Source organism: Dendrobates tinctorius, unplaced genomic scaffold, assembly GCF_039654945.1.
Source record: "Dendrobates tinctorius isolate UK_male_01 unplaced genomic scaffold, ASM3965494v1 ptg000008l, whole genome shotgun sequence".
In the NCBI taxonomy this organism is placed as follows: Eukaryota; Metazoa; Chordata; class Amphibia; order Anura; family Dendrobatidae; genus Dendrobates; species Dendrobates tinctorius.
Window position 1 is genome coordinate 48,586,855 of NW_027361676.1, and position 21,733 is coordinate 48,608,587.

Below are 21,733 nucleotides of genomic sequence, written 5' to 3' on the forward strand. Positions count from 1 at the left end.
TCAGGAATTTTTATTTTACCAGTAAAATCTTAGTTTTAGAGTCTACCAATGTGCTTTAAGAAAGCACAAAAACATGAATTCAACTTCACATGGTTCAAAAGCTTGCATAAATATGTAGGTAAGAAATCATGTACAGTATTATTAATCCATTGTAAACGCATCTTCAGGGGGCACTTGGAGTTAAACCAAAGATCTCTTGATCTGCAGTCTACCACTGAGATATACCCCCTAATATTAAAAGACCTAAACTCTTTTTTTTTTTTTTTTTCTCATAAAACATGAAATCTATTTGCATTTTTATGTTGTTGTGCCTTTTTTAAATTGATATACATTTTTATTTGTTAAAAATAACAAACTAATACAACAAGTACAGAGAAACACTCAGTAATTTTTATATCACAAGTAAATTCTCAGTTTTATAGTCTTTCAATGTGCTTTATATATCTTTTGTAGATTTCTTTTCAGGCAAAATTTCTCAAACTTTTTGCTGCATTTCTTTGCTAGTATTCATATAAAGAAAACATGAATTCAACTTCATACGGTTCTAAATCTAGTATAAATGTATAGGTAGCGAAGCATGTATTTTTAATCTGTTGAAAATGTACCTTCAGGGGGCACTCGGAGTTGAACCAAGGACCTCTTGATCTGCAGTCAAATGCTCTACCACTGAGATATACCCCCTATATTTGAAAAATGCAAACGCTCACTTTTTTTTTTCAACATGCAATCTGAAAAATGTTCAAATGCTCTACCACTAAGCTATGCCACCTATATTTGAAAAATGTAAACTCTTCTTTTTTAACATGAAACCTGAAATTTTCTTCAGTTTATATATGGTTGTGTTTTTTTACTTTGATATGCATTTTTCTTTGTTCAAAATAATTAACTTTAGCAAAATGTACATAGGAACTCTCAGGAATTTTTATTTTACCAGTCAAATCTTAGTTTTAGAGTCTACCAATGTGCTTTAAGAAAGCACAAAAATATGAATTCAACTTCACATGGTTCAAAAGCTTGCATAAATATGTAGGTAAGAAATCATGTACAGTATTATTAATCCATTGTAAACGCATCTTCAGGGGGCACTTGGAGTTAAACCAAAGATCTCTTGATCTGCAGTCTACCACTGAGATATACCCCCTAATATTAAAAGACCTAAACTCTTTTTTTTTTTTTTTTTTTTTTTTTTTTCTCATAAAACCTGAAATCTATTTGCATCTTTATGTTGTTGTGCCTTTTATTACATTGATATATATTTTTATTTGTTAAAAATAACAAACTAATACAACAAGTACAGAGAAACACTCAGTAATTTTTATATCACAAGTAAATTCTCAGTTTTATAGTCTTCCAAAGTGCTTTATGTATCTTTTGTAGATTTCTTTACAGGCAAAATTTCTCAAACTTTTTGCTGGATTTCTTAACTAGTATTCATATAAAGAAAACATGAATTCAAATTCATATGGTTCTAAAACTAGTATAAATATATAGGTAGCGAAGCATGTATTTTTAATCTGTTGAAAATGTACATTCAGGGGGCACTCGGAGTTGAACCAAGGACCTCTTGATCTGCAGTCAAATGCTCTACCACTGAGCTATACCCCCTATATTTGAAAAATGCAAACGCTCACTTTTTTTTTTCAACATGCAATCTGAAAAATGTTCAAATGCTCTACCACTAAGCTATGCCACCTATATTTGAAAAATGTAAACTCTTCTTTTTTAACATGAAACCTGACATTTTCTTCAGTTTATATATGGTTGTGTTTTTTTACTTTGATATGCATTTTTCTTTGTTAAAAATAATTAACTTTAGCAAAAAGTACAGAGGAACTCTCAGGAATTTTTATTTTACCAGTCAAATATTAGTTTTAGAGTCTATCAATGTGCTTTAAGAAAGACAAAAACATGAATTCAACATCACATGGTTCAAAAGCTTGCATAAATATGTAGGTAAGAAATCATGTACAGTATTATTAATCCATTGTAAACGCACCTTCAGGGGGCACTTGGAGTTAAACCAAAGATCTCTTCATCTGCAGTCTAACTGTCTACCACTGAGATATACACCCAATATTAAAAGACCTAAACTTTTTTTTTTTTTTTTTTTTTTTTCCCTCATAAAACCTGAAATCTATTTGCACAGTTTTATGTTGTTGTGCCTTTTTTACATTGATATACATTTTTATTTGTTAAAAATAACAAACTAATACAACAAGTACAGAGAAACACTCATTAATTTTTATATCACAAGTAAATTCTCAGTTTTATAGTCTTCCAATGTGCTTTATATATCTTTTGTAGATTTCTTTACAGGCAAAATTTCTCAAACTTTTTGCTGCATTTCTTAACTAGTATTCATCTAAAGAAAACATGAATTCAACTTCATACGGTTCTAAATCTAGTATAAATATATAGGTAGCGAAGCATGTATTTTTAATCTGTTGAAAATGTACCTTCAGGGGGCACTCGGAGTTGAACCAAGGACCTTTTGATCTGCAGTCAAATGCTCTACCACTGAGCTATACCCCCTATATTTGAAAAATGCAAATGCTCACTTTTTTTTTTCAACATGCAATCTGAAAAATGTTCAAATGCTCTACCACTAAGCTATGCCACCTATATTTGAAAAATGTAAACTCTTCTTTTTTAACATGAAACCTGAAATTTTCTTCAGTTTATATATGGTTGTGTTCTTTTACTTTGATATGCATTTTTCTTTGTTAAAAATAATTAACTTTAGCAAAAAGTACAGAGGAACTCTCAGGAATTTTTATTTTACCAGTCAAATCTTAGTTTTAGAGTCTACCAATGTGCTTTAAGAAAGCACAAAAACATGAATTCAACTTCACATGGTTCAAAAGCTTGCATAAATATGTAGGTAAGAAATCATGTACAGTATTATTAATCCATTGTAAATGCACCTTCAGGGGGCACTTGGAGTTAAACCAAAGATCTCTTGATCTGCAGTCTACCACTGAGATATACCCCCTAATATTAAAAGACCTAAACTCTTTTTTTTTTTTTTTTCCCTCATAAAACCTGAAATCTATTTGCACAGTTTTATGTTGTTGTGCCTTTTTTACATTGATATACATTTTTATTTGTAAAAAGTAACAAACTAATACAACAAGTACAGAGAAACACTCTGTAATTTTTATATCACAAGTAAATTCTCAGTTTTATAGTCTTCCAATGTGCTTTATATATCTTTTGTAGATTTCTTTACAGGCAAAATTTCTCAAACTTTTTGCTGCATTTCTTAACTAGTATTCATATAAAGAAAACATGAATTCAACTTCATACGGTTCTAAATCTAGTATAAATATATAGGTAGCGAAGCATGTATTTTTAATCTGTTGAAAATGTACCTTCAGGGGGCACTCGGAGTTGAACCAAGGACCTCTTGATCTGCAGTCAAATGCTCTACCACTGAGCTATACCCCCTATATTTGAAAAATGCAAACGCTCACTTTTTTTTTTCAACATGCAATCTGAAAAATGTTCAAATGCTCTACCACTAAGCTATGCCACCTATATTTGAAAAATGTAAACTCTTCTTTTTTAACATGAAACCTGAAATTTTCTTCAGTTTATATATGGTTGTGTTCTTTTACTTTGATATGCATTTTTCTTTGTTAAAAATAATTAACTTTAGCAAAAAGTACAGAGGAACTCTCTGGAATTTTTATTTTACCAGTCAAATCTTAGTTTTAGAGTCTACCAATGTGCTTTAAGAAAGCACAAAAACATGAATTCAACTTCACATGGTTCAAAAGCTTGCATAAATATGTAGGTAAGAAATCATGTACAGTATTATTAATCCATTGTAAATGCACCTTCAGGGGGCACTTGGAGTTAAACCAAAGATCTCTTGATCTGCAGTCTACCACTGAGATATACCCCCTAATATTAAAAGACCTAAACTCTTTTTTTTTTTTTTTCCCTCATAAAACCTGAAATCTATTTGCACAGTTTTATGTTGTTGTGCCTTTTTTACATTGATATACATTTTTATTTGTAAAAAGTAACAAACTAATACAACAAGTACAGAGAAACACTCTGTAATTTTTATATCACAAGTAAATTCTCAGTTTTATAGTCTTCCAATGTGCTTTATATATCTTTTGTAGATTTCTTTACAGGCAAAATTTCTCAAACTTTTTGCTGCATTTCTTAACTAGTATTCATATAAAGAAAACATGAATTCAACTTCATACGGTTCTAAATCTAGTATAAATATATAGGTAGCGAAGCATGTATTTTTAATCTGTTGAAAATGTACCTTCAGGGGGCACTCGGAGTTGAACCAAGGACCTCTTGATCTGCAGTCAAATGCTCTACCACTGAGCTATACCCCCTATATTAAAAAAATGCAAACGCTCAATTTTTTTTTTTCAACATGCAATCTGAAAAATGTTCAAATGCTCTACCACTAAGCTATGCCACCTATATTTGAAAAATGTAAACTCTTCTTTTTTAACATGAAACCTGACATTTTCTTCAGTTTATATATGGTTGTGTTTTTTTACTTTGATATGCATTTTTCTTTGTTAAAAATAATTAACTTTAGCAAAAAGTACAGAGGAACTCTCAGGAATTTTTATTTTACCAGTCAAATCTTAGTTTTAGAGTCTATCAATGTGCTTTAAGAAAGACAAAAACATGAATTCAACATCACATGGTTCAAAAGCTTGCATAAATATGTAGGTAAGAAATCATGTACAGTATTATTAATCCATTGTAAACGCACCTTCAGGGGGCACTTGGAGTTAAACCAAAGATCTCTTCATCTGCAGTCTAACTGTCTACCACTGAGATATACACCCAATATTAAAAGACCTAAACTTTTTTTTTTTTTTTTTTTTTTTTTTTCCCTCATAAAACCTGAAATCTATTTCAACAGTTTTATGTTGTTGTGCCTTTTTTACAATCATATACATTTTTATTTGTTAAAAATAACAAACTAATACAACAAGTACAGAGAAACACTCATTAATTTTTATATCACAAGTAAATTCTCAGTTTTATAGTCTTCCAATGTGCTTTATATATCTTTTGTAGATTTCTTTACAGGCAAAATTTCTCAAACTTTTTGCTGCATTTCTTAACTAGTATTCATATAAAGAAAACATGAATTCAACTTCATACGGTTCTAAATCTAGTATAAATACATAGGTAGCGAAGCATGTATTTTTAATCTGTTGAAAATGTACCTTCAGGGGGCACTCGGAGTTGAACCAAGGACCTCTTGATCTGCAGTCAAATGCTCTACCACTGAGCTAAACCCCCTATATTTGAAAAATGCAAACGCTCAATTTTTTTTTTTCAACATGCAATCTGAAAAATGTTCAAATGCTCTACCACTAAGCTATGCCACCTATATTTGAAAAATGTAAACTCTTCTTTTTTAACATGAAACGTGACATTTTTTTCAGTTTATATATGGTTGTGTTTTTTTACTTTGATATGCATTTTTCTTTGTTCAAAATAATTAACTTTAGCAAAAAGTACAGAGGAACTCTCAGGAATTTTTATTTTACCAGTAAAATCTTAGTTTTAGAGTCTACCAATGTGCTTTAAGAAAGCACAAAAACATGAATTCAACTTCACATGGTTCAAAAGCTTGCATAAATATGTAGGTAAGAAATCATGTACAGTATTATTAATCCATTGTAAACGCATCTTCAGGGGGCACTTGGAGTTAAACCAAAGATCTCTTGATCTGCAGTCTACCACTGAGATATACCCCCTAATATTAAAAGACCTAAACTTTTTTTTTTTTTTTTTTTTTCTCATAAAACCTGAAATCTATTTGCATCTTTATGTTGTTGTGCCTTTTATTACATTGATATATATTTTTATTTGTTAAAAATAACAAACTAATACAACAAGTACAGAGAAACACTCAGTAATTTTTATATCACAAGTAAATTCTCAGTTTTATAGTCTTCCAAAGTGCTTTATGTATCTTTTGTAGATTTCTTTACAGGCAAAATTTCTCAAACTTTTTGCTGGATTTCTTAACTAGTATTCATATAAAGAAAACATGAATTCAAATTCATATGGTTCTAAAACTAGTATAAATATATAGGTAGCGAAGCATGTATTTTTAATCTGTTGAAAATGTACATTCAGGGGGCACTCGGAGTTGAACCAAGGACCTCTTGATCTGCAGTCAAATGCTCTACCACTGAGCTATACCCCCTATATTTGAAAAATGCAAACGCTCACTTTTTTTTTTCAACATGCAATCTGAAAAATGTTCAAATGCTCTACCACTAAGCTATGCCACCTATATTTGAAAAATGTAAACTCTTCTTTTTTAACATGAAACCTGACATTTTCTTCAGTTTATATATGGTTGTGTTTTTTTACTTTGATATGCATTTTTCTTTGTTAAAAATAATTAACTTTAGCAAAAAGTACAGAGGAACTCTCAGGAATTTTTATTTTACCAGTCAAATCTTAGTTTTAGAGTCTATCAATGTGCTTTAAGAAAGACAAAAACATGAATTCAACATCACATGGTTCAAAAGCTTGCATAAATATGTAGGTAAGAAATCATGTACAGTATTATTAATCCATTGTAAACGCACCTTCAGGGGGCACTTGGAGTTAAACCAAAGATCTCTTGATCTGCAGTCTAACTGTCTACCACTGAGATATACCCCCAATATTAAAAGACCTAAACTCTTTTTTTTTTTTTTTTTTTTTTTTTTTTCCCCTCATAAAACCTGAAATCTATTTGCACAGTTTTATGTTGTTGTGCCTTTTTTACATTGATATACATTTTTATTTGTTAAAAATAACAAACTAATACAACAAGTACAGAGAAACACTCATTAATTTTTATATCACAAGTAAATTTTCAGTTTTATAGTCTTCCAATGTGCTTTATATATCTTTTGTAGATTTCTTTACAGGCAAAATTTCTCAAACTTTTTGCTGCATTTCTTAACTAGTATTCATATAAAGAAAACATGAATTCAACTTCATACGGTTCTAAATCTAGTATAAATACATAGGTGGCGAAGCATGTATTTTTAATCTGTTGAAAATGTACCTTCAGGGGGCACTCGGAGCTGAACAAAGGACCTCTTGATCTGCAGTCAAATGCTCTACCACTGAGCTAAACCCCCTATATTTGAAAAATGCAAACGCTCACTTTTTTTTTTCAACATGCAATCTGAAAAATGTTCAAATGCTCTACCACTAAGCTATGCCACCTATATTTGAAAAATGTAAACTCTTCTTTTTTAACATGAAACCTGAAATTTTCTTCAGTTTATATATGGTTGTGTTTTTTTACTTTGATATGCATTTTTCTTTGTTCAAAATAATTAACTTTAGCAAAAAGTACAGAGGAACTCTCAGGAATTTTTATTTTACCAGTCAAATCTTAGTTTTAGAGTCTACCAATGTGCTTTAAGAAAGCACAAAAACATGAATTCAACTTCACATGGTTCAAAAGCTTGCATAAATATGTAGGTAAGAAATCATGTACAGTATTATTAATCCATTGTAAACGCATCTTCAGGGGGCACTTGGAGTTAAACCAAAGATCTCTTGATCTGCAGTCTACCACTGAGATATACCCCCTAATATTAAAAGACCTAAACTCTTTTTTTTTTTTTTTTTTCTCATAAAACATGAAATCTATTTGCATTTTTATGTTGTTGTGCCTTTTTTTAAATTGATATACATTTTTATTTGTTAAAAATAACAAACTAATACAACAAGTACAGAGAAACACTCAGCAATTTTTATATCACAAGTAAATTCTCAGTTTTATAGTCTTTCAATGTGCTTTATATATCTTTTGTAGATTTCTTTTCAGGCAAAATTTCTCAAACTTTTTTTTTTACTAGTATTCATATAAAGAAAACATGAATTCAACTTCATACGGTTCTAAATCTAGTATAAATAGCGAAGCATGTATTTTTAATGTGTTGAAAATGTACCTTCAGGGGGCACTCGGAGTTGAACCAAGGACCTCTTGATCTGAAGTCAAATGCTCTACCACTGAGCTATACCCCCTATATTCGAAAAATGCAAACACTCAATTTTTTTTGAAAAAATGTTCAAATGCTCTACGCTCAAATGCAAACGCTCAATTTTTTTTGAAAAATGTTCAAATGCTCTACCACTAAGCTATGCCACCTATATTTGAAAAATGTAAACTCTTCTTTTTTAACTTGAAACCTGAAATTTTCTTCAGTTTATATATGGTTGTGTTTTTTTACTTTGATATGCATTTTTCTTTGTTCAAAATAATTAACTTTAGCAAAATGTACAAAGGAACTCTAAGGAATTTTTATTTTACCAGTCAAATCTTAGTTTTAGAGTCTACCAATGTGCTTTAAGAAAGCACAAAAATATGAATTCAACTTCACATGGTTCAAAAGCTTGCATAAATATGTAGGTAAGAAATCATGTACAGTATTATTAATCCATTGTAAACGCATCTTCAGGGGGCACTTGGAGTTAAACCAAAGATCTCTTGATCTGCAGTCTACCACTGAGATATACCCCCTAATATTAAAAGACCTAAACTTTTTTTTTTTTTTTTTTCTCATAAAACCTGAAATCTATTTGCATCTTTATGTTGTTGTGCCTTTTATTACATTGATATATATTTTTATTTGTTAAAAATAACAAACTAATACAACAAGTACAGAGAAACACTCAGTAATTTTTATATCACAAGTAAATTCTCAGTTTTATAGCCTTCCAAAGTGCTTTATGTATCTTTTGTAGATTTCTTTACAGGCAAAATTTCTCAAACTTTTTGCTGGATTTCTTAACTAGTATTCATATAAAGAAAACATGAATTCAAATTCATACGGTTCTAAAACTAGTATAAATATATAGGTAGCGAAGCATGTATTTTTAATCTGTTGAAAATGTACATACAGGGGACCAAGGACCTCTTGATCTGCAGTCAAATACTCTACCACTGAGCTATACCCCCTATTCTTGAAAAATGCAAACGCTCAATTTTTTTTTTTCAACATGCAATCTGAAAAATGTTCAAACGCTCTACCACTAAGCTATGCCACCTATATTTGAAAAATGTAAACTCTTCTTTTTTAACATGAAACCTGACATTTTCTTCAGTTTATATATGGTTGTGTTTTTTTACTTTGATATGCATTTTTCTTTGTTAAAAATAATTAACTTTAGCAAAAAGTACAGAGGAACTCTCAGGAATTTTTATTTTACCAGTCAAATCTTAGTTTTAGAGTCTATCAATGTGCTTTAAGAAAGACAAAAACATGAATTCAACATCACATGGTTCAAAAGCTTGCATAAATATGTAGGTAAGAAATAATGTACAGTATTATTAATCCATTGTAAACGCACCTTCAGGGGGCACTTGGAGTTAAACCAAAGATCTCTTGATCTGCAGTCTAACTGTCTACCACTGAGATATACCCCCAATATTTTAAAAGACCTAAACTTTTTTTTTTTTTCCCTCATAAAACCTGAAATCTATTTGCACAGTTTTATGTTGTTGTGCCTTTTTTACATTGATATACATTTTTATTTGTTAAAAATAACAAAATAATACAACAAGTACAGAGAAACACTCATTAATTTTTATATCACAAGTAAATTCTCAGTTTTATAGTCTTCCAATGTGCTTTATATATCTTTTGTAGATTTCTTTACAGGCAAAATTTCTCAAACTTTTTGCTGCATTTCTTAACTAGTATTCATATAAAGAAAACATGAATTCAAATTCATACGGTTCTAAAACTAGTATAAATGTATAGGTAGCGAAGCATGTATTTTTAATCTGTTGAAAATGTACCTTCAGGGGGCACTCGGAGTTGAACCAAGAACCTCTTGATCTGCAGTCAAATGCTCTACCACTGAGATATACCCCCTATATTTGAAAAATGCAAACGCTCACTTTTTTTTTTCAACATGCAATCTGAAAAATGTTCAAATGCTCTACCACTAAGCTATGCCACCTATATTTGAAAAATGTAAACTCTTCTTTTTTAACATGAAACCTGAAATTTTCTTCAGTTTATATATGGTTGTGTTCTTTTACTTTGATATGCATTTTTCTTTGTTAAAAATAATTAACTTTAGCAAAAAGTACAGAGGAACTCTCAGGAATTTTTATTTTACCAGTCAAATCTTAGTTTTAGAGTCTACCAATGTGCTTTAAGAAAGCACAAAAACATGAATTCAACTTCACATGGTTCAAAAGCTTGCATAAATATGTAGGTAAGAAATCATGTACAGTATTATTAATCCATTGTAAACGCACCTTCAGGGGGCACTTGGAGTTAAACCAAAGATCTCTTGATCTGCAGTCTAACTGTCTACCACTGAGATATACCCCCTAATATTAAAAGACCTAAACTCTTTTTTTTTTTTTTTTTTTCCCTCATAAAACCTGAAATCTATTTGCACAGTTTTATGTTGTTGTGCCTTTTTTACATTGATATACATTTTTATTTGTTAAAAGTAACAAACTAATACAACAAGTACAGAGAAACACTCAGTAATTTTTATATCACAAGTAAATTCTCAGTTTTATAGTCTTCCAATGTGCTTTATATATCTTTTGTAGATTTCTTTACAGGCAAAATTTCTCAAACTTTTTGCTGCATTTCTTAACTAGTATTCATATAAAGAAAACATGAATTCAACTTCATACGGTTCTAAATCTAGTATAAATATATAGGTAGCGAAGCATGTATTTTTAATCTGTTGAAAATGTACCTTCAGGGGGCACTATATAGCTATATAGCTATACCCCCTATATTTGAAAAATGCAAACGCTCACTTTTTTTTTCAACATGCAATCTGAAAAATGTTCAAATGCTCTACCACTAAGCTATGCCACCTATATTTGAAAAATGTAAACTCTTCTTTTTTAACATGAAACCTGAAATTTTCTTCAGTTTATATATGGTTGTGTTCTTTTACTTTGATATGCATTTTTCTTTGTTAAAAATAATTAACTTTAGCAAAAAGTTCAGAGGAACTCTCAGGAATTTTTATTTTACCAGTCAAATCTTAGTTTTAGAGTCTATCAATGTGCTTTAAGAAAGACAAAAACATGAATTCAACATCACATGGTTCAAAAGCTTGCATAAATATGTAGGTAAGAAATCATGTACAGTATTATTAATCCATTGTAAACGCACCTTCAGGGGGCACTTGGAGTTAAACCAAAGATCTCTTCATCTGCAGTCTAACTGTCTACCACTGAGATATACACCCAATATTAAAAGACCTAAACTTTTTTTTTTTTTTTTTTTTTTTTTTTCCCTCATAAAACCTGAAATCTATTTGCACAGTTTTATGTTGTTGTGCCTTTTTTACAATCATATACATTTTTATTTGTTAAAAATAACAAACTAATACAACAAGTACAGAGAAACACTCATTAATTTTTATATCACAAGTAAATTCTCAGTTTTATAGTCTTCCAATGTGCTTTATATATCTTTTGTAGATTTCTTTACAGGCAAAATTTCTCAAACTTTTTGCTGCATTTCTTAACTAGTATTCATATAAAGAAAACATGAATTCAACTTCATACGGTTCTAAATCTAGTATAAATACATAGGTAGCGAAGCATGTATTTTTAATCTGTTGAAAATGTACCTTCAGGGGGCACTCGGAGTTGAACCAAGGACCTCTTGATCTGCAGTCAAATGCTCTACCACTGAGCTAAACCCCCTATATTTGAAAAATGCAAACGCTCAATTTTTTTTTTTCAACATGCAATCTGAAAAATGTTCAAATGCTCTACCACTAAGCTATGCCACCTATATTTGAAAAATGTAAACTCTTCTTTTTTAACATGAAACGTGACATTTTTTTCAGTTTATATATGGTTGTGTTTTTTTACTTTGATATGCATTTTTCTTTGTTCAAAATAATTAACTTTAGCAAAAAGTACAGAGGAACTCTCAGGAATTTTTATTTTACCAGTAAAATCTTAGTTTTAGAGTCTACCAATGTGCTTTAAGAAAGCACAAAAACATGAATTCAACTTCACATGGTTCAAAAGCTTGCATAAATATGTAGGTAAGAAATCATGTACAGTATTATTAATCCATTGTAAACGCATCTTCAGGGGGCACTTGGAGTTAAACCAAAGATCTCTTGATCTGCAGTCTACCACTGAGATATACCCCCTAATATTAAAAGACCTAAACTTTTTTTTTTTTTTTTTTTTTCTCATAAAACCTGAAATCTATTTGCATCTTTATGTTGTTGTGCCTTTTATTACATTGATATATATTTTTATTTGTTAAAAATAACAAACTAATACAACAAGTACAGAGAAACACTCAGTAATTTTTATATCACAAGTAAATTCTCAGTTTTATAGTCTTCCAAAGTGCTTTATGTATCTTTTGTAGATTTCTTTACAGGCAAAATTTCTCAAACTTTTTGCTGGATTTCTTAACTAGTATTCATATAAAGAAAACATGAATTCAAATTCATATGGTTCTAAAACTAGTATAAATATATAGGTAGCGAAGCATGTATTTTTAATCTGTTGAAAATGTACATTCAGGGGGCACTCGGAGTTGAACCAAGGACCTCTTGATCTGCAGTCAAATGCTCTACCACTGAGCTATACCCCCTATATTTGAAAAATGCAAACGCTCACTTTTTTTTTTCAACATGCAATCTGAAAAATGTTCAAATGCTCTACCACTAAGCTATGCCACCTATATTTGAAAAATGTAAACTCTTCTTTTTTAACATGAAACCTGACATTTTCTTCAGTTTATATATGGTTGTGTTTTTTTACTTTGATATGCATTTTTCTTTGTTAAAAATAATTAACTTTAGCAAAAAGTACAGAGGAACTCTCAGGAATTTTTATTTTACCAGTCAAATCTTAGTTTTAGAGTCTATCAATGTGCTTTAAGAAAGACAAAAACATGAATTCAACATCACATGGTTCAAAAGCTTGCATAAATATGTAGGTAAGAAATCATGTACAGTATTATTAATCCATTGTAAACGCACCTTCAGGGGGCACTTGGAGTTAAACCAAAGATCTCTTGATCTGCAGTCTAACTGTCTACCACTGAGATATACCCCCAATATTAAAAGACCTAAACTCTTTTTTTTTTTTTTTTTTTTTTTTTTTTCCCCTCATAAAACCTGAAATCTATTTGCACAGTTTTATGTTGTTGTGCCTTTTTTACATTGATATACATTTTTATTTGTTAAAAATAACAAACTAATACAACAAGTACAGAGAAACACTCATTAATTTTTATATCACAAGTAAATTTTCAGTTTTAAAGTCTTCCAATGTGCTTTCATATAAAGAAAACATGAATTCAACTTCATACGGTTCTAAATCTAGTATAAATACATAGGTGGCGAAGCATGTATGTAGGTAAGAAATCATGTACAGTATTATTAATCCATTGTAAACGCATCTTCAGGGGGCACTTGGAGTTAAACCAAAGATCTCTTGATCTGCAGTCTACCACTGAGATATACCCCCTAATATTAAAAGACCTAAACTTTTTTTTTTTTTTTTTTCTCATAAAACCTGAAATCTATTTGCATCTTTATGTTGTTGTGCCTTTTATTACATTGATATATATTTTTATTTGTTAAAAATAACAAACTAATACAACAAGTACAGAGAAACACTCAGTAATTTTTATATCACAAGTAAATTCTCAGTTTTATAGCCTTCCAAAGTGCTTTATGTATCTTTTGTAGATTTCTTTACAGGCAAAATTTCTCAAACTTTTTGCTGGATTTCTTAACTAGTATTCATATAAAGAAAACATGAATTCAAATTCATACGGTTCTAAAACTAGTATAAATATATAGGTAGCGAAGCATGTATTTTTAATCTGTTGAAAATGTACATACAGGGGACCAAGGACCTCTTGATCTGCAGTCAAATGCTCTACCACTGAGCTATACCCCCTATTCTTGAAAAATGCAAACGCTCAATTTTTTTTTTTCAACATGCAATCTGAAAAATGTTCAAACGCTCTACCACTAAGCTATGCCACCTATATTTGAAAAATGTAAACTCTTCTTTTTTAACATGAAACCTGACATTTTCTTCAGTTTATATATGGTTGTGTTTTTTTACTTTGATATGCATTTTTCTTTGTTAAAAATAATTAACTTTAGCAAAAAGTACAGAGGAACTCTCAGGAATTTTTATTTTACCAGTCAAATCTTAGTTTTAGAGTCTATCAATGTGCTTTAAGAAAGACAAAAACATGAATTCAACATCACATGGTTCAAAAGCTTGCATAAATATGTAGGTAAGAAATAATGTACAGTATTATTAATCCATTGTAAACGCACCTTCAGGGGGCACTTGGAGTTAAACCAAAGATCTCTTGATCTGCAGTCTAACTGTCTACCACTGAGATATACCCCCAATATTTTAAAAGACCTAAACTTTTTTTTTTTTTCCCTCATAAAACCTGAAATCTATTTGCACAGTTTTATGTTGTTGTGCCTTTTTTACATTGATATACATTTTTATTTGTTAAAAATAACAAAATAATACAACAAGTACAGAGAAACACTCATTAATTTTTATATCACAAGTAAATTCTCAGTTTTATAGTCTTCCAATGTGCTTTATATATCTTTTGTAGATTTCTTTACAGGCAAAATTTCTCAAACTTTTTGCTGCATTTCTTAACTAGTATTCATATAAAGAAAACATGAATTCAAATTCATACGGTTCTAAAACTAGTATAAATGTATAGGTAGCGAAGCATGTATTTTTAATCTGTTGAAAATGTACCTTCAGGGGGCACTCGGAGTTGAACCAAGAACCTCTTGATCTGCAGTCAAATGCTCTACCACTGAGATATACCCCCTATATTTGAAAAATGCAAACGCTCACTTTTTTTTTTCAACATGCAATCTGAAAAATGTTCAAATGCTCTACCACTAAGCTATGCCACCTATATTTGAAAAATGTAAACTCTTCTTTTTTAACATGAAACCTGAAATTTTCTTCAGTTTATATATGGTTGTGTTCTTTTACTTTGATATGCATTTTTCTTTGTTAAAAATAATTAACTTTAGCAAAAAGTACAGAGGAACTCTCAGGAATTTTTATTTTACCAGTCAAATCTTAGTTTTAGAGTCTACCAATGTGCTTTAAGAAAGCACAAAAACATGAATTCAACTTCACATGGTTCAAAAGCTTGCATAAATATGTAGGTAAGAAATCATGTACAGTATTATTAATCCATTGTAAACGCACCTTCAGGGGGCACTTGGAGTTAAACCAAAGATCTCTTGATCTGCAGTCTAACTGTCTACCACTGAGATATACCCCCTAATATTAAAAGACCTAAACTCTTTTTTTTTTTTTTTTTTTCCCTCATAAAACCTGAAATCTATTTGCACAGTTTTATGTTGTTGTGCCTTTTTTACATTGATATACATTTTTATTTGTTAAAAGTAACAAACTAATACAACAAGTACAGAGAAACACTCAGTAATTTTTATATCACAAGTAAATTCTCAGTTTTATAGTCTTCCAATGTGCTTTATATATCTTTTGTAGATTTCTTTACAGGCAAAATTTCTCAAACTTTTTGCTGCATTTCTTAACTAGTATTCATATAAAGAAAACATGAATTCAACTTCATACGGTTCTAAATCTAGTATAAATATATAGGTAGCGAAGCATGTATTTTTAATCTGTTGAAAATGTACCTTCAGGGGGCACTATATAGCTATATAGCTATACCCCCTATATTTGAAAAATGCAAACGCTCACTTTTTTTTTCAACATGCAATCTGAAAAATGTTCAAATGCTCTACCACTAAGCTATGCCACCTATATTTGAAAAATGTAAACTCTTCTTTTTTAACATGAAACCTGAAATTTTCTTCAGTTTATATATGGTTGTGTTCTTTTACTTTGATATGCATTTTTCTTTGTTAAAAATAATTAACTTTAGCAAAAAGTTCAGAGGAACTCTCAGGAATTTTTATTTTACCAGTCAAATCTTAGTTTTAGAGTCTACCAATGTGCTTTAAGAAAGCACAAAAACATGAATTCAACATCACATGGTTCAAAAGCTTGCATAAATATGTAGGTAAGAAATCATGTACAGTATTATTAATCCATTGTAAACGCACCTTCAGGGGGCACTTGGAGTTAAACCAAAGATCTCTTGATCTGCAGTCTAACTGTCTACCACTGAGATATACCCCCAATATTAAAAGACCTAAACTTTTTTTTTTTTTTTTTTTTTTTTCCCTCATAAAACCTGAAATCTATTTGCACAGTTTTATGTTGTTGTGCCTTTTTTACATTGATATACATTTTTATTTGTTAAAAATAACAAAATAATACAACAAGTACAGAGAAACACTCATTAATTTTTATATCACAAGTAAATTCTCAGTTTTATAGTCTTCCAATGTGCTTTATATATCTTTTGTAGATTTCTTTACAGGCAAAATTTCTCAAACTTTTTGCTGCATTTCTTAACTAGTATTCATATAAAGAAAACATGAATTCAAATTCATACGGTTCTAAAACTAGTATAAATGTATAGGTAGCGAAGCATGTATTTTTAATCTGTTGAAAATGTACCTTCAGGGGGCACTCGGAGTTGAACCAAGGACCTCTTGATCTGCAGTCAAATGCTCTACCACTGAGCTATACCCCCTATATTTGAAAAATGCAAACGCTCACTTTTTTTTTCAACATGCAATCTGAAAAATGTTCAAATGCTCTACCACTAAGCTATGCCACCTATATTTGAAAAATGTAAACTCTTCTTTTTTAACATGAAACCTGAAATTTTCTTCAGTTTATATATGGTTGTGTTCTTTTACTTTGATATGCATTTTTCTTTGTTAAAAATAATTAACTTTAGCAAAAAGTACAGAGGAACTCTCAGGAATTTTTATTTTACCAGTCAAATCTTAGTTTTAGAGTCTACCAATGTGCTTTAAGAAAGCACAAAAACATGAATTCAACTTCACATGGTTCAAAAGCTTGCATAAATATGTAGGTAAGAAATCATGTACAGTATTATTAATCCATTGTAAACGCACCTTCAGGGGGCACTTGGAGTTAAACCAAAGATCTCTTGATCTGCAGTCTAACTGTCTACCACTGAGATATACCCCCTAATATTAAAAGACCTAAACTCTTTTTTTTTTTTTTTTTTTTTTTCCCTCATAAAACCTGAAATCTATTTGCACAGTTTTATGTTGTTGTGCCTTTTTTACATTGATATACATTTTTATTTGTTAAAAGTAACAAACTAATACAACAAGTACAGAGAAACACTCAGTAATTTTTATATCACAAGTAAATTCTCAGTTTTATAGTCTTCCAATGTGCTTTATATATCTTTTGTAGATTTCTTTACAGGCAAAATTTCTCAAACTTTTTGCTGCATTTCTTAACTAGTATTCATATAAAGAAAACATGAATTCAACTTCATACGGTTCTAAATCTAGTATAAATATATAGGTAGCGAAGCATGTATTTTTAATCTGTTGAAAATGTACATTCAGGGGGCACTCGGAGTTGAACCAAGGACCTCTTGATCTGCAGTCAAATGCTCTACCACAGAGCTATACCCCCTATATTCGAAAAATGCAAACGCTCAATTTTTTTTGAAAAAATGTTCAAATGCTCTACGGTCAAATGCAAACGCTCAATTTTTTTTGAAAAATGTTCAAATGCTCTACCACTAAGCTATGCCACCTATATTTGAAAAATGTAAACTCTTCTTTTTTAACATGAAACCTGAAATTTTCTTCAGTTTATATATGGTTGTGTTTTTTTACTTTGATATGCATTTTTTTTGTTCAAAATAATTAACTTTAGCAAAAAGTACAGAGGAACTCTCAGGAATTTTTATTTTACCAGTCAAATCTTAGTTTTAGAGTCTACCAATGTGCTTTAAGAAAGCACAAAAATATGAATTCAACTTCACATGGTTCAAAAGCTTGCATAAATATGTAGGTAAGAAATCATGTACAGTATTATTAATCCATTGTAAACGCATCTTCAGGGGGCACTTGGAGTTAAACCAAAGATCTCTTGATCTGCAGTCTACCACTGAGATATACCCCCTAATATTAAAAGACCTAAACTCTTTATTTTTTTTTTTTTTTTTTTTTTTTTTCTCATAAAACCTGAAATCTATTTGCATCTTTATGTTGTTGTGCCTTTTATTACATTGATATATATTTTTATTTGTTAAAAATAACAAACTAATACAACAAGTACAGAGAAACACTCAGTAATTTTTATATCACAAGTAAATTCTCAGTTTTATAGTCTTCCAAAGTGCTTTATGTATCTTTTGTAGATTTCTTTACAGGCAAAATTTCTCAAACTTTTTGCTGCATTTCTTAACTAGTATTCATATAAAGAAAACATGAATTCAAATTCATACGGTTCTAAAACTAGTATGAATATATAGGTAGCGAAGCATGAATTTTTAATCTGTTGAAAATGTACATTCAGGGGGCACTCGGAGTTGAATCAAGAACCTCTTGATCTGCAGTCAAATGCTCTACCACTGAGCTATACCCCCTATTTTTGAAAAATGCAAACGCTCAATTTTTTTTTTTCAACATGCAATCTGAAAAATGTTCAAATGCTCTACCACTAAGCTATGCCACCTATATTTGAAAAATGTAAACTCTTCTTTTTTAACATGAAACCTGACATTTTCTTCAGTTTATATATGGTTGTGTTTTTTTACTTTGATATGCATTTTTCTTTGTTCAAAATAATTAACTTTAGCAAAAAGTACAGAGGAACTCTCAGGAATTTTTATTTTACCAGTCAAATCTTAGTTTTAGAGTCTATCAATGTGCTATAAGAAAGACAAAAACATGAATTCAACATCACATGGTTCAAAAGCTTGCATAAATATGTAGGTAAGAAATCATGTACAGTATTATTAATCCATTGTAAACGCACCTTCAGGGGGCACTTGGAGTTAAACCAAAGATCTCTTGATCTGCAGTCTAACTGTCTACCACTGAGATATACCCCCAATATTAAAAGACCTAAACTCTTTTTTTTTTTTTTTTTTTTTTTTTTTTTTCCCTCATAAAACCTGAAATCTATTTGCACAGTTTTATGTTGTTGTGCCTTTTTTACATTGATATACATTTTTATTTGTTAAAAGTAACAAACTAATACAACAAGTACAGAGAAACACTCAGTAATTTTTATATCACAAGTAAATTCTCAGTTTTATAGTCTTCCAATGTGCTTTATATATCTTTTGTAGATTTCTTTACAGGCAAAATTTCTCAAACTTTTTGCTGCATTTCTTAACTAGTATTCATATAAAGAAAACATGAATTCAAATTCATACGGTTCTAAAACTAGTATAAATATATAGGTAGCGAAGCATGTATTTTTAATCTGTTGAAAATGTACATTCAGGGGGCACTCGGAGTTGAACCAAGGACCTCTTGATCTGCAGTCAAATGCTCTACCACTGAGCTATACCCCCTATTTTTGAAAAATGCAAACGCTCAATTTTTTTTTTTCAACATGCAATCTGAAAAATGTTCAAATGCTCTACCACTAAGCTATGCCACCTATATTTGAAAAATGTAAACTCTTCTTTTTTAACATGAAACCTGAAATTTTCTTCAGTTTATATATGGTTGTGTTTTTTTACTTTGATATGCATTTTTCTTTGTTAAAAATAATTAACTTTAGCAAAAAGTACAGAGGAACTCTCAGGAATTTTTATTTTTACCAGTCAAATCTTAGTTTTAGAGTCTATCAATGTGCTTTAAGACAGACAAAAACATGAATTCAACATCACATGGTTCAAAAGCTTGCATAAATATGTAGGTAAGAAATCATGTACAGTATTATTAATCCATTGTAAACGCATCTTCAGGGGGCACTTGGAGTTAAACCAAAGATCTCTTGATCTGCAGTCTACCACTGAGATATACCCCCTAATATTAAAAGACCTAAACTCTTTTTTTTTTTTTTTTTTTTTTTTTTTTTCTCATAAAACATGAAATCTATTTGCATTTTTATGTTGTTGTGCCTTTTTTAAATTGATATACATTTTTATTTGTTAAAAATAACAAACTAATACAACAAGTACAGAGAAACACTCAGTAATTTTTATATCACAAGTAAATTCTCAGTTTTATAGTCTTTCAATGTGCTTTATATATCTTTTGTAGATTTCTTTTCAGGCAAAATTTCTCAAACTTTTTGCTGCATTTCTTTACTAGTATTCATATAAAGAAAACATGAATTCAACTTCATACGGTTCTAAATCTAGTATAAATGTATAGGTAGCGAAGCATGTATTTTTAATGTATTGAAAATGTACCTTCAGGGGGGCACTCGGAGTTGAACCAAGGACCTCTTGATCTGCAGTCAAATGCTCTACCACAGAGCTATACCCCCTATATTAGAAAAATGCAAACGCTCAATTTTTTTTGAAAAAATGTTCAAATGCTCTACGGTGAAATGCAAACGCTCAATTTTTTTTGAAAAATGTTCAAATGCTCTACCACTAAGCTATGCCACCTATATTTGAAAAATGTAAACTCTTCTTTTTTAACATGAAACCTGAAGTTTTCTTCAGTTTATATATGGTTGTGTTTTTTTACTTTGATATGCATTTTTCTTTGTTCAAAATAATTAACTTTAGCAAAAAGTACAGAGGAACTCTCAGGAATTTTTATTTTACCAGTCAAATCTTAGTTTTAGAGTCTACCAATGTGCTTTAAGAAAGCACAAAAATATGAATTAAACTTCACATGGTTCAAAAGCTTGCATAAATATGTAGGTAAGAAATCATGTACAGTATTATTAATCCATTGTAAACGCATCTTCAGGGGGCACTTGGAGTTAAACCAAAGATCTCTTGATCTGCAGTCTACCACTGAGATATACCCCCTAATATTAAAAGACCTAAACTCTTTTTTTTTTTTTTTTTTTTTTTTTTTTTCCCTCATAAAACCTGAAATCTATTTGCACAGTTTTATGTTGTTGTGCCTTTTTTACATTGATATACATTTTTATTTGTTAAAAGTAACAAACTAATACAACAAGTACAGAGAAACACTCAGTAATTTATATATCACAAGTAAATTCTCAGTTTTATAGTCTTCCAATGTGCTTTATATATCTTTTGTAGATTTCTTTACAGGCAAAATTTCTCAAACTTTTTGCTGCATTTCTTAACTAGTATTCATATAAAGAAAACATGAATTCAACATCATACGGTTCTAAATCTAGTATAAATATATAGGTAGCGAAGCATGTAATTTTAATATGTTGAAAATGTACCTTCAGGGGGCACTCGGAGTTGAACCAAGGACCTCTTGATCTGCAGTCAAATACTCTACCACTGAGTTATACCCCCTATATTTGAAAAATACAAACGCTCACTTTTTTTTTCAACATGCAATCTGAAAAATGTTCAAATGCTCTACCACTAAGCTATGCCACCTATATTTGAAAAATGTAAACTCTTCTTTTTTAACATGAAACCTGACATTTTCTTCAGTTTATATATGGTTGTGTTTTTTTACTTTGATATGCATTTTTCTTTGTTCAAAATAATTAACTTTAGCAAAAAGTACAGAGGAACTCTCAGGAATTTTTATTTTACCAGTCAAATCTTAGTTTTAGAGTCTAACAATGTGCTTTAAGAAAGCACAAAAATATGAATTCAACTTCACATGGTTCAAAAGCTTGCAT

At 30.0% G+C, this 21,733-nt stretch overlaps 17 non-coding genes across 17 annotated transcripts; all 17 read right to left on the reverse strand.

Moving 5' to 3' along the window:
• Positions 1 to 609: 609 nt before the first annotated feature.
• On the reverse strand, positions 610 to 681 carry TRNAC-GCA (transfer RNA cysteine (anticodon GCA)). The gene has a single exon. It is a non-coding gene; the product is annotated as a tRNA-Cys (tRNA).
• Positions 682 to 1,533: 852 nt separating this feature from the next.
• On the reverse strand, positions 1,534 to 1,605 carry TRNAC-GCA (transfer RNA cysteine (anticodon GCA)). Its single transcript has one exon. It is a non-coding gene; the product is annotated as a tRNA-Cys (tRNA).
• Positions 1,606 to 2,460: 855 nt separating this feature from the next.
• Positions 2,461 to 2,532, reverse strand: TRNAC-GCA (transfer RNA cysteine (anticodon GCA)). The gene has a single exon. It is a non-coding gene; the product is annotated as a tRNA-Cys (tRNA).
• An 843-nt stretch (positions 2,533 to 3,375) lies between these two features.
• On the reverse strand, positions 3,376 to 3,447 carry TRNAC-GCA (transfer RNA cysteine (anticodon GCA)). Its single transcript has one exon. It is a non-coding gene; the product is annotated as a tRNA-Cys (tRNA).
• An 842-nt stretch (positions 3,448 to 4,289) lies between these two features.
• TRNAC-GCA (transfer RNA cysteine (anticodon GCA)) lies at positions 4,290 to 4,361 on the reverse strand. The gene has a single exon. It is a non-coding gene; the product is annotated as a tRNA-Cys (tRNA).
• Positions 4,362 to 5,220: 859 nt separating this feature from the next.
• TRNAC-GCA (transfer RNA cysteine (anticodon GCA)) lies at positions 5,221 to 5,292 on the reverse strand. The gene has a single exon. It is a non-coding gene; the product is annotated as a tRNA-Cys (tRNA).
• An 844-nt stretch (positions 5,293 to 6,136) lies between these two features.
• TRNAC-GCA (transfer RNA cysteine (anticodon GCA)) lies at positions 6,137 to 6,208 on the reverse strand. The gene has a single exon. It is a non-coding gene; the product is annotated as a tRNA-Cys (tRNA).
• Positions 6,209 to 9,821: 3,613 nt separating this feature from the next.
• TRNAC-GCA (transfer RNA cysteine (anticodon GCA)) lies at positions 9,822 to 9,893 on the reverse strand. Its single transcript has one exon. It is a non-coding gene; the product is annotated as a tRNA-Cys (tRNA).
• Positions 9,894 to 11,638: 1,745 nt separating this feature from the next.
• Positions 11,639 to 11,710, reverse strand: TRNAC-GCA (transfer RNA cysteine (anticodon GCA)). Its single transcript has one exon. It is a non-coding gene; the product is annotated as a tRNA-Cys (tRNA).
• Positions 11,711 to 12,554: 844 nt separating this feature from the next.
• Positions 12,555 to 12,626, reverse strand: TRNAC-GCA (transfer RNA cysteine (anticodon GCA)). The gene has a single exon. It is a non-coding gene; the product is annotated as a tRNA-Cys (tRNA).
• A 2,166-nt stretch (positions 12,627 to 14,792) lies between these two features.
• On the reverse strand, positions 14,793 to 14,864 carry TRNAC-GCA (transfer RNA cysteine (anticodon GCA)). Its single transcript has one exon. It is a non-coding gene; the product is annotated as a tRNA-Cys (tRNA).
• A 1,743-nt stretch (positions 14,865 to 16,607) lies between these two features.
• On the reverse strand, positions 16,608 to 16,679 carry TRNAC-GCA (transfer RNA cysteine (anticodon GCA)). The gene has a single exon. It is a non-coding gene; the product is annotated as a tRNA-Cys (tRNA).
• Positions 16,680 to 17,536: 857 nt separating this feature from the next.
• TRNAC-GCA (transfer RNA cysteine (anticodon GCA)) lies at positions 17,537 to 17,608 on the reverse strand. The gene has a single exon. It is a non-coding gene; the product is annotated as a tRNA-Cys (tRNA).
• An 889-nt stretch (positions 17,609 to 18,497) lies between these two features.
• TRNAC-GCA (transfer RNA cysteine (anticodon GCA)) lies at positions 18,498 to 18,569 on the reverse strand. The gene has a single exon. It is a non-coding gene; the product is annotated as a tRNA-Cys (tRNA).
• Positions 18,570 to 19,433: 864 nt separating this feature from the next.
• Positions 19,434 to 19,505, reverse strand: TRNAC-GCA (transfer RNA cysteine (anticodon GCA)). The gene has a single exon. It is a non-coding gene; the product is annotated as a tRNA-Cys (tRNA).
• An 854-nt stretch (positions 19,506 to 20,359) lies between these two features.
• Positions 20,360 to 20,431, reverse strand: TRNAC-GCA (transfer RNA cysteine (anticodon GCA)). The gene has a single exon. It is a non-coding gene; the product is annotated as a tRNA-Cys (tRNA).
• An 892-nt stretch (positions 20,432 to 21,323) lies between these two features.
• On the reverse strand, positions 21,324 to 21,395 carry TRNAC-GCA (transfer RNA cysteine (anticodon GCA)). Its single transcript has one exon. It is a non-coding gene; the product is annotated as a tRNA-Cys (tRNA).
• Positions 21,396 to 21,733: the final 338 nt, after the last annotated feature.